Consider the following 10,821-nt stretch of genomic DNA (forward strand, 5'->3'; position numbering starts at 1 on the left):
TAAGCATGAATCATCCCCCATGTTGGTTTCCCCTAATTACCCATTAACCCTAGTTAAGGAAACTACTCACTCATTATCAAGTTTAGCATGTTAACAAGGTTGTCAATCATATTAACAAAGCAAAACATGATGAACAAATAAAGATAATTAACAATAATTAAAAAGGGATTAAGAGAATTATACCTAATGATGATTCCAAAATAATAATGCAAAGAATAAAAGAAGCACTTGATGATTGATGGAAGGTTGTCAATCTCCCAATAAACCCAAATAATCTTCAATTACCCAAAATAAAAGATGAACAAAAGAGAAATTAAGGAAATGAGATTTGTATTAATATTTGATTAGAAGTTGATTACAAGATTAAGGAGAGATTAGAATGATATAAACTACACTAAGGATTGATAAGAAGAACATGATGACCTAATTAGACTAATGGGGTATTTATAGTGGGGATTAGGTGCACAAATTAGGGTTACTAAGGGCTTAAATGACGATTAAGTCCTTGAGGAATCGCTCCTCTCAAGAAAAGATGTGGGTCTCCTTTTAGCTAGTCTTCCAAAAATATGCGCATCTCAAATGGAGGGAAGAAGAGGACGTGTCCCTCTGGAGTAGAATCTGAGCGTTCAAGGGTCGGGACGGGCGGATTGGGGAGCTGCTGGACGGGCGTCTTGGTGGCTTGGACGAGCGTCCTGGGAAGCTGCTGGACGGGCATCCCGAGTGGTGGGACGAGCGGATTCTTTGTCAGCTTCCATTTCTTCTTTTCTTCTTCTCTTCTCCTAACAATCCTCCGGGATTTTGTCGGGGATGCAAGGATCTTCTTCATCATTGCCCATCTACTACATTATGTACAAAGGCCTTCTAGTCTTGTCTTCTCTTTGATGCTTGGTCATTAGATTCGATCAATTTAGCTATATTTTGCCATGAAAATGCAAGGTTTGCACTCCTCTCCTACCAAGGAAACAAAATCTCAAAGAATATGCAAAACAAAGGACTAGAGATAGTAAATGACCCAAATATGCACTAAAAAGCATAGGAACGAGGCTTATCCGGGTACTAAATATGCTCAAATATTGATCACATCAGTGCTATTAAGATGAGCACGGCCTATGAGATCTACACCAAGCTTGTGACCATGTTTTCGCAAGCTCCAAGGATCATCCAATATGAGGCGGCCTCCGCATTTTTCGAGATTAACATCAAAAAGAGCCAAAAGGTTAGCCTTCATGTGCTCAAGTTGATTGAGCTTGTTGAGACTCTTAAGATCCAAGGGGTGGACATTCCCGAACAACTCGTTATAGACCTAGTTTTACATTCCTTGAACAAAGTCAAAGCATATGTGCAGTTTAGGGTAAACTACAATATGCAAAATATGAAGACTTCTCTCCATGAATTGCGCAAATTGCTTGTCCAAGCCGAGAGAGATATGGGTCTAAATGTTAGCTCAACCAAGGATGTGCTCGCAATTAACAATAAGAGCAAAGGGAAGTTTAAGAGGAGTGCAAGCAAGAGCAAGAAACCCACTCCCTTCAAGGGAAAGGGAAAAGAAATTGAGAAAATTTCTTCTAAAAAGGGTGCTACTTCCGAAGACAAATGCCATTATTGTAGTGGCGTAGGACATTGGAAGAGGAATTGCCCAAGGTATCTTGGTGATATCAAAGCTGGAAAGATTGTTCCAGTAGGTAATAAATAAAATTCTCCCTATCATTTATGTTTTGATTTCAATCTCAACTTTGGTATTTGGATACAAGTTGTGATTCTTACCCTTTTTAATTTATTTTTTAGGGCATCCGAGCAAATACAAAAGCAAAGACAAGCAAGCCTAAGGAGGCTCTTAAAGGGAAGCTAGAGTAGCCGCCCATAGTAGAAGACCTATGGAAGCTTGGCCTTTATTTTGATAGTCTTCCTTTTATTGTTGTATTTTGAAGTTGTTGTTTTAGAACTCTTTTAATTTCCTAGTTGGACATGGAAATTAGTTTATTTCCTTTTATTTTCAAGAACAAGAAGTTGTATTTGAATTTTAATGGCTTGGTTTTCAACCCAAGTCACTCGGTTTATGGAAATTTTTCGTTCTAAAACTTGTCATTATACACCTTTTGTATCAAAACATAAATTATGTTGACTTAAATTAATCATAAAAGAATTACAACGATTGGATCATTGTAATTAGTTCATAAGCCATGAATTTGATTCTAAAAAGGGAAATTTTATTTGATATAAGGTAGAATGATTGTAAAGTCAAAAAGAGTTATTTGAACTCTAAAAAGGGAAATTTTATAAACCAATTGGCTACACCACTTATAACTAAGACTTGAGACCACTTATAAGACTCCATACGAGCTATGGGAGGGCTTAAAACCTTAAGACTGTATTTGATATGGATATGAGTCCAATCCTTTACTCTATAAGGATTAGTCTACTTTGAAGCTAGATTATAATGTCTTTACAAAAGAGTCATCTATTAAGTTTATAACATACGATATCTTCTTTCTTCACAATCATAAGTCTGAAATTGTTTGTTGCTTGTAAGGCTATCTTTCGAGAAAAATAGATGTATTTTTCAAAAGATAGAGTGGGAGAAGACTAGCAACAAACATACAACTAGTTAGGAACTAGTGAGGAGACAAAAAAAAAGCTTTCTTATGTAAATCTTCAGACTAGTGAGGAGGCCAAAACAAAATGTTCTTTATATAATAAGATTATGAAGTGGTTGTATCAAGAAATTTCAATTCTACTTTACATGAGAGACGAATGAACCAAAGTGAAATCCGTGCAAAAAGGGTAAAGTTGTTTACAAGTTGCATAGACAGACATAAAACATGTCTACTAAGCTAAGTTAACATGTAACTATGCTAAGATCCATAATATAATTGCTACACCTCATAATGTGTATGATCAAGTTAAATGTTAAAACCAAATTTCTAAATAGGTATTTAGAAAGGGGTGTGTGTGACATAAGCACAAGGTTTTAATTAACACTTAAAGAGAGCAATGATATTTTCAATCATGTGAAAATAAAATGGTTTCACTCGAGTTGTCGAGAAACCATGTGTATGGATGGATTTGAGTGGGAGTCAAAATTGCCACGTTTAGACATGAGATTCAGTGGGAAAGATTGTCTTCCATATTGATGTCATATCACTCATTGAGGATGACACGCTAACACTACCATCTATGAGGGTGTGTTTTGGTTTTCAATTCTCAATGAAAGATGACATATTGCATTCCAAAATTCCAAATCTATTATGACATAGGGAATTTTAGATTGACACTTAGATAAGTATCCTATATTGATAAGATTCTTTATCTGTTTAACATCAACAAGGTTGAGTAGGTTATTCATATTGATGAAAGTAGAATTACTATAATAGAGTCATAATCATTAACTGAACCTAATAAGTTGTTGATCACATGAAATCGATTGCTAATGTTTCCGCCATTAGAACGATTATGTACGCCATTATATGCATATGTCGTGATGAATCATATGTTTGAAGCATAATAAGTCAATAACAAGTTAATTCGAATTAAGGTCTTTTGAAAGCCTTAAAGAACATCCTTTAAGATTCTGGAGGAGAATTGGGGATTCGTTCTTTTATTTGGATAATATACTAAGTTGTGCGTTGAAGGGTTACACAAAATTTAGTTTCCAAACCTATAAGGATTTATCGAAATCCTAGGCTGATTTTATTGACTTAGGAGTAAATGACTAGAAAAATGTTTCAGTTTCAACCATTGCAAGTTCTACAAACAAAATCTGAGTACATTGTGATAAGATGGTCAATAAAGGGACTAAGAGTAGATCCCTCTACCATAGACTTTATCACAAGTTATATGATAACAGTGGGTGCATCTTCCAAGTATAAGAGCCCAAGTCTAGTAAGAAGACTAGACATATACTTAGATAAATTCATTTCAATAGAAATTACATTGAATAGAAGGAAATGGCAATTCATTAAGTTGGACCGTATCGATACATGGTATATCCACGTACCAAGCTTTTATTGCAATTTAACTAGTGTAAAATGTACACTATAGATTATAAGATATGAAATAGTAATAAGGTATTGACTATTCGTATATGATAATCGCATTTATCGTTTGATTTTCTTTAAACTCATCCATTACTTTGTTATATCCAAATGGGTTTTTGAGACAATATTGAACCCCATTGAAGTGAACTGGATTGACATAGTATGCGCCCCTGGTTGCTTATAGGAGGTGACGTCTTGAAGTGACTAGAGTATGATGCGATTGATGGCAAGTTCAAGTGCCAGAGGGTCATATGGGATGACTAGTCGATCACATAGACAGACTATATGAGACACTTTGTCGGGCAGTGACCGCTTATAGAGTTCTAGAAATTCATAAAGCCTGGTCGTGGCAAGAGCTACTATCGTATTCTTGTAACACCCTCATCTACCAAAGAGCCTTAACAAGACCTTCCCTGGCAGATAAGGGCGTTACCATCTCGGTTACCCGAGGACAGTAATAATCAATTGTCGATAAAAGAACATTTATAATATATTACAAGTGAATTACAAACAACTGACGGTATAAAAGATACAACTCAAAACCACTATCAACTATGTGAACTACTTCTGCCGTGACTCGTAGTAGACTCATACCTCCAAGCACCCAGCTATGATCCAAACAACAACCTGCAACGACTGACACAACAGAAACAAAAACATAACAAAACCACACAAGGTCAGCAACTGAGGTAACAAATATACAAAAGCAGACACAACATAAGTACCACAACACACACACACCACATCTTTTCCAACCAACCACACCTCTGACAGCCCGAAGGACCAGTCCAGCCAGTGGGGGACTGCAGCCGTTCCCACCTAAGCCCCGCTCATCTATCCGAGCGATAAACCCATGTTCCTTAATGTGCACATCCCCTCCCGTGGCGGGTTCCACGGAGGGCAAATCAAGGGCGTGAAGCCACTCCCGCAAGTGAATCCACTCAGCCGAGGGCGCACCTCGAGAACCATAGACAAACAACCACAACCAGCTGATCAAACAACAATTATCACTCCAACACAAGACTAACCAACTACCATAGCTAATCAACAATACTGACACTAAACCAACCAAACAACATCAACGGACTCTCTAGACAATCAACAGTACTGAGTAGGCGAACCTACCTTTAGCAAACCGCAGCGATCCAGCGTCCGACCACAAGATACCAATTAACCAAGCACACCACCTATACAATCAATACAACCATCTATTACCACCACTGCAAACCTAACTGAAAACAACGATGACGATGATGATGACGATGACGATGACATACCTATACAAAGCAATCCGGCGTCAAGACCGCTACCTGACTCAAGCATCCCATCCCCATGGTGTAAGCATCCTCAAAGGCCTCTAGGAAAGGGATTATGATGGAGGAGAAGTGGAATGACGACATTTAGGTTTAGGAAGAAAGGTAGAGAAATGATTTGGGGTTTCACGATATACGATTTATAACTCCCCGCTGCAAACCTGTTACTCGATCGAGTAACCAACTTACTCGATCGAGTGACCTCTACTCGAACGAGCTCCCAAGTTACTCGATCGAGTAGCCTCAGCTATATCGAGTAACACACAAGCTAAAGCTCACCACGTCACAAGACATCACTCGTAAATTTTCCTAAGGTCAAAATCGGCGTCTAAGGTCAGTCAACGTCGGTCAACGGGTCCCTAAAAGGACGGGTATTACAGTCTTCCCCCCTTAAAATGAACTTCGTCCCCGAAGTTCGACTCATCCTTCCCCACAACGCAAGGTCAAAGAACCGAGATAACCAATACTGTTTATCCGACACAAGTCAACACGATTGTTTAGAAATACCATTCCGCTATGTATGTTCATCAGCCATCATTACCATCTACCCTAGCTCATATCACACAACACGACTCCCCATCGAATCACCAACTTCCTATTGAACCACCAAACACACATTGCACACAAGAACAATCGACTCGACTATTACTTGCACACATCTCCTGTTGTTACTCATACGTAAGCCACTACAACTACCACACTATTCCTCTAACGATTATTTGCCATAAACTACCAATTACAAAGCACCCAAAAGCAACAATTCTATAACAGATATGCAACAACATCTCATTCATTCCACTTGTTCGGATTAATTCTTTTAATTCATCTCTATTACTCACCCATACAACACCACTCTACTAACAACAACTCTACCATGCTACCAACATCCAATTTTCATGACAACATAATGAACAATTAATTGAAAATAAGATATAACAACATGCTATTCTATTCAACAATTACAGATTACTATACAATTGCATAGTAACTACTACGAAATTATCAAACAACCATTTTAAAATTGCTACGAACTTGTCATAAAAAATACCTTAAAATTGCTATAATTACGTCATTTTCCACGCGATATTACTCTTCCCCTCTTAAAAGGAACTTCGTCCCCAAAGTTCACCATCAAAACAACCTTACTGTCATACAAACCGATATATATTATTCCACATTGACATTACTCACAAACCACAATGCACATATTGACTCCTGTCAACCACGACACCTCCTTGGCAATCCATAGACATGACTCATATATATATGAAACTATTAGCAAAGTGAACAACACAACTGAACATTTTATCATCAACTATTAATCATGGCATCAACTATTTCCTTATAAAGCCATACCAATTATGCGACAAGAATTATAATCATTTTACATTACATTATCTGAGGCAATTTGATTTAGCATACGAAATTATATAAACTTCACCGAAAGTTGTATAAATCATACTAATATGCACAACTGTATAGCCACCGTCGAGAAAATACAACGATATAACACACCCACAATAAGAAATATTATAATAATGACCACCGACATGATGATGCAAACAAGTGTTAAACGAAATAGAGTTGTTACAGGGTTACTCGATCGAGTTCGTAAGGTACTCGATCGAGCTGGACTTACTCGATCGAGTTCATCAGTTACTCGATCGAGTTGGCTGAGATCAGAATACCCCCCCCCCCCCAGATTCCACCCCTGCAGTTGCTCGATCGAGTGAGGGGCATTCGATCGAGTAGCCACAGGTCAAAATTTCCCCAGATCGTCACTTTATAAGTCTTAGGCAACGTATACAAGAGTCGGAAAGTATTCCCGACACCAACATCTTGCATAAAAAGTCTGAAAAGCATCCAAAATACGGCCTTATGACCAAAATACACACCAAAGTCTAATAAAAGTACCAATGAAACAAGTATCAACGACTACAAATCCATGTAACAAGATAGAAATAAAAGGAGTATAATCACTCCATAGCCTGCTCATCCATCATCTCATCTCCACCACCACCTCCGGACGTTCCTGCTCCAGCTGCATCCTCACCCGCGACGCCACCAACGCTAGCATCGGCTCCCACTCGCCATGGTGCCAAGAAACCATAGGGGTAACTCGTAGGCTCTCCCCAAGTAGACCGCTCCACGCCAAAGGAATGGAAGACTCCACTGTCATCCCCAACGCCTCTCCACCACACCAGCTGAGCTGCCTCGGTCCTGATGCCCTAAACATATTCCATCTCATGGAGGTTCCGGAGTGTCAACGTAGCAGACACTCTCTCTGTGAGCTCGGTCACTCTCATCTTAGGGCTGAAGAAGGAAGAGTAGCTGGAGAACTGAGGCTATGGAGGCACATGCTGCTCCGGCTGGGTCTCAGCCATCTTCTCTCCAACTCGTTGCGGACCTCACCAACTCTAGGCTGTCTATCCTCGGGTCTAGCCTGATCCCTCTTCGTCGGCTCAAGCATCACCTCCAAAATGTCATCATCAATGAGGTAAAAGCCTATCAGGAACCTCCTCATCATCATCAGAATCGGCTGCCACCACTGCCGCCGGTAAAGGCTCGGTCACGGGAAGGTGCTCAGGGTCGGGTATCCTCATCTAACTCATCCCCCAAACTCTCCATGCTAACCCACCGTCCTCCAAAGTCCTCAACCACTTCGTGTCGAGAAAGTACTCACAGTCCAAGGTAGGCACCGTCAGGGCCAAGGGTGTATAGGCCGAGGAGGCCTCAAAAGTGGTCAACCGCTCCGCCAACCGTGTGGCAATAGCACCACAACTCAGGAAACTAGTGTCATAAGAGGCCATAAAGGCTAAGCTAGCACACACTATGGCCGGGGCACTGAAAGAGACTCTCGGGGCTCGGGTGGGGTTAAGGTAAGCCGCAAGCAACATCACCTCGTGTGAGTTAAGCTTACTCACATCTTTCTGATCATAAAGTAAACAGGTCAAAGCGCGAAAAAAGATCTTCAGAGTGACGTGTTGCACGTCATTGATCAGCATGTTACTAGAGGTGGGAGGTGGCTTGCCGGTAAAGCAAAGCATGAGGCTACTGGCTCCACACTCAGTCGGGATGTCCCTAAGGGCTCCCTTCTCTGGTCTAGCAAGGCCGAGGTGGGTGGCAAACATGTCCATGGTCAGAAAGAAGCTACTGTTCATGAGACGGAACTCAACGGTCTTTTCCACCGCATCATAACGATAGGAACTCATGAACTCCAAGGTCAGAAAAGCATAGGAGTGTTTCCTAAGACGATACAGCCCGGTCATACCCAGAGTCTCAAAGATGTGTCTCACATCAGTCTCAACCCCTAGGTCAGTCAAGATGGTGGTATCAATGCAGTGGGTGGGTTTCAAACGACGTCTCTGTAAAGCAACGAAAGCATCTCTTTGCTTAAAATCAGCAACGACAACATAAGGGTACTCTGGCATTGGTGGGACCGTTGGTCCTCCACTCCCCTCACCTACCTCAGTCTCAGAAGCCCTCCCCCTCTTACTTTGACGGGTTCCAACAATTGGTCTCGGCATCTGTTTTCAACACATATTTTAGAGATACAAACAAACACTTACTTGAAAACATATAAACTTTCATGTATAGCCATGGAAAAAGAACTTCTAAGTACACACTTTCACCAAACAATCCAAAATTTCAAGTATACAACTCTCAAATTCTCATCAGACGGTCTCTCTAGCTATCAAATTATGACAAATATAACATCAATTAACAACCCAACTACAAATTTTAAGGATTAAACTTTCAAAATAGTTCCACAAATAGATAAGTTTCACCAAGAATGTGGGACGAATTTCAGTTTGGGGCACTTTTAAGACGACGTTTTAAGGCAAAATTTTGAGCAAAATTCATCAAAATCAACTCTAAACATGATACCCATAACATACATCACTTAATTTTCCCCCTTTCATATGTAAAAGACAACCAAAAATCAATTTGAATCCCCAAATCCTAAAAAATTCGGTACTTACAAACCCCCAAATTGATTTGATTTGTCTACTTCTAACATCAATACCCAACAAATTAAAGCAAATAAATCATGTTACAACAATTATAGACAAGATTTCATGTATATAAGTTGAATTTTCAGAAAAATTCCAACAACTTACATGTTTCTAATCAATTCAAAACATAGAAAATAATAAATATTCTTACCTTGAATGATTAGCAAGCAAAAGGGATGAATTACACTAGAAGAATATCAAAGAATCAACACCAAAAGCACCAAGTTTGAGAGGCAAAGAGAGGTTTATAGAGGAGTTAGGGTTGAGGTATGAAAAAAAAATAGAAGGAAGAAAGATAGAAAGGGGTATAAAAATCCCGTCTTTTACCCGTGTACTTTTCACTTACTCGATCGAGTAAGTAAGGCACTCGATCTAGTGGCCTCTACTCGATCGAGTTGGAGCTACTCGATCGAGTTTTCACTGGCAGTTTCTGCTATTTCAATCTTATAACTCCTCAACTAGATCGAATGAGGTCTATTCGATGGAGTAGGCACTTGTACTCGGTCGAGCAAGATTAAGAGCAAGGTCAAAAGTTATGAGTTTAGTTGAGGATTCCTGCAAAACAACAACTCGTGTCGATTACAAATGTATTTGGAAATCGTCACAGATTACTATATTCATTCACAACACGTTATCACTACTCAAATGTAACTCAACGATTCCGTTCAACTAAGACACATATTACTTCATTCTTTAACAATCACTATACAAAACGAGTTATCATGCCATTAACTTATTCATGCATATACTCAACACATTATCTCACTTCTAATCATGCTTTCACAATTTCAACAGTTCAACTTATACTCACACTATTCTAAGCATTCATCCAACAATAGGTCATCATATATCATCCGAGTTTGCTAGAAATTTGATCATGCCACAACAAGTTATCAACTAAGTTATTAAACTTAAATATGTCATAACACAAAAGTACTCAACAATCCATCCATCATAATTTCCAATCACTACTTGACAAACATTACAATTAGTTCCAAAACTTACTACTTACTATCATCACCACATGCAAGACTCATAATTCCTTTATAAACTAATACGCATAGAAAGACTTAGAACGCATTATTACCACCACATCACCCAACCTTGTCATACACTATTGACACTTCACCATTTCTACCACATTCACCCACACTTCTACTCAACCATAACCCTACGCAAATCATCAAGATAATTACCCGTACTAAAAATTAACAGAGACTCTATCATAGTTGTTTCTAACTTAACCATTATACACACTAGGCACATAATTCCCGACTCGATATTCCTAAAACCGGTGACTGGCATAAGCATAATGGGGCCATGATTTTGAAATGAGGATGCCTACTCACCCAAAATCAGGCATCAGCTGGGGCTCCCAACATACATACACCAGGTTCATTTTATTAGACTCACTACGTTCATTAGGCTCATTTGTTACAGATTCCAAAACCGTCGTTC

Source organism: Silene latifolia, chromosome 11 (genome assembly GCF_048544455.1).
Source record: "Silene latifolia isolate original U9 population chromosome 11, ASM4854445v1, whole genome shotgun sequence".
Lineage (NCBI taxonomy): Eukaryota > Viridiplantae > Streptophyta > Magnoliopsida > Caryophyllales > Caryophyllaceae > Silene > Silene latifolia.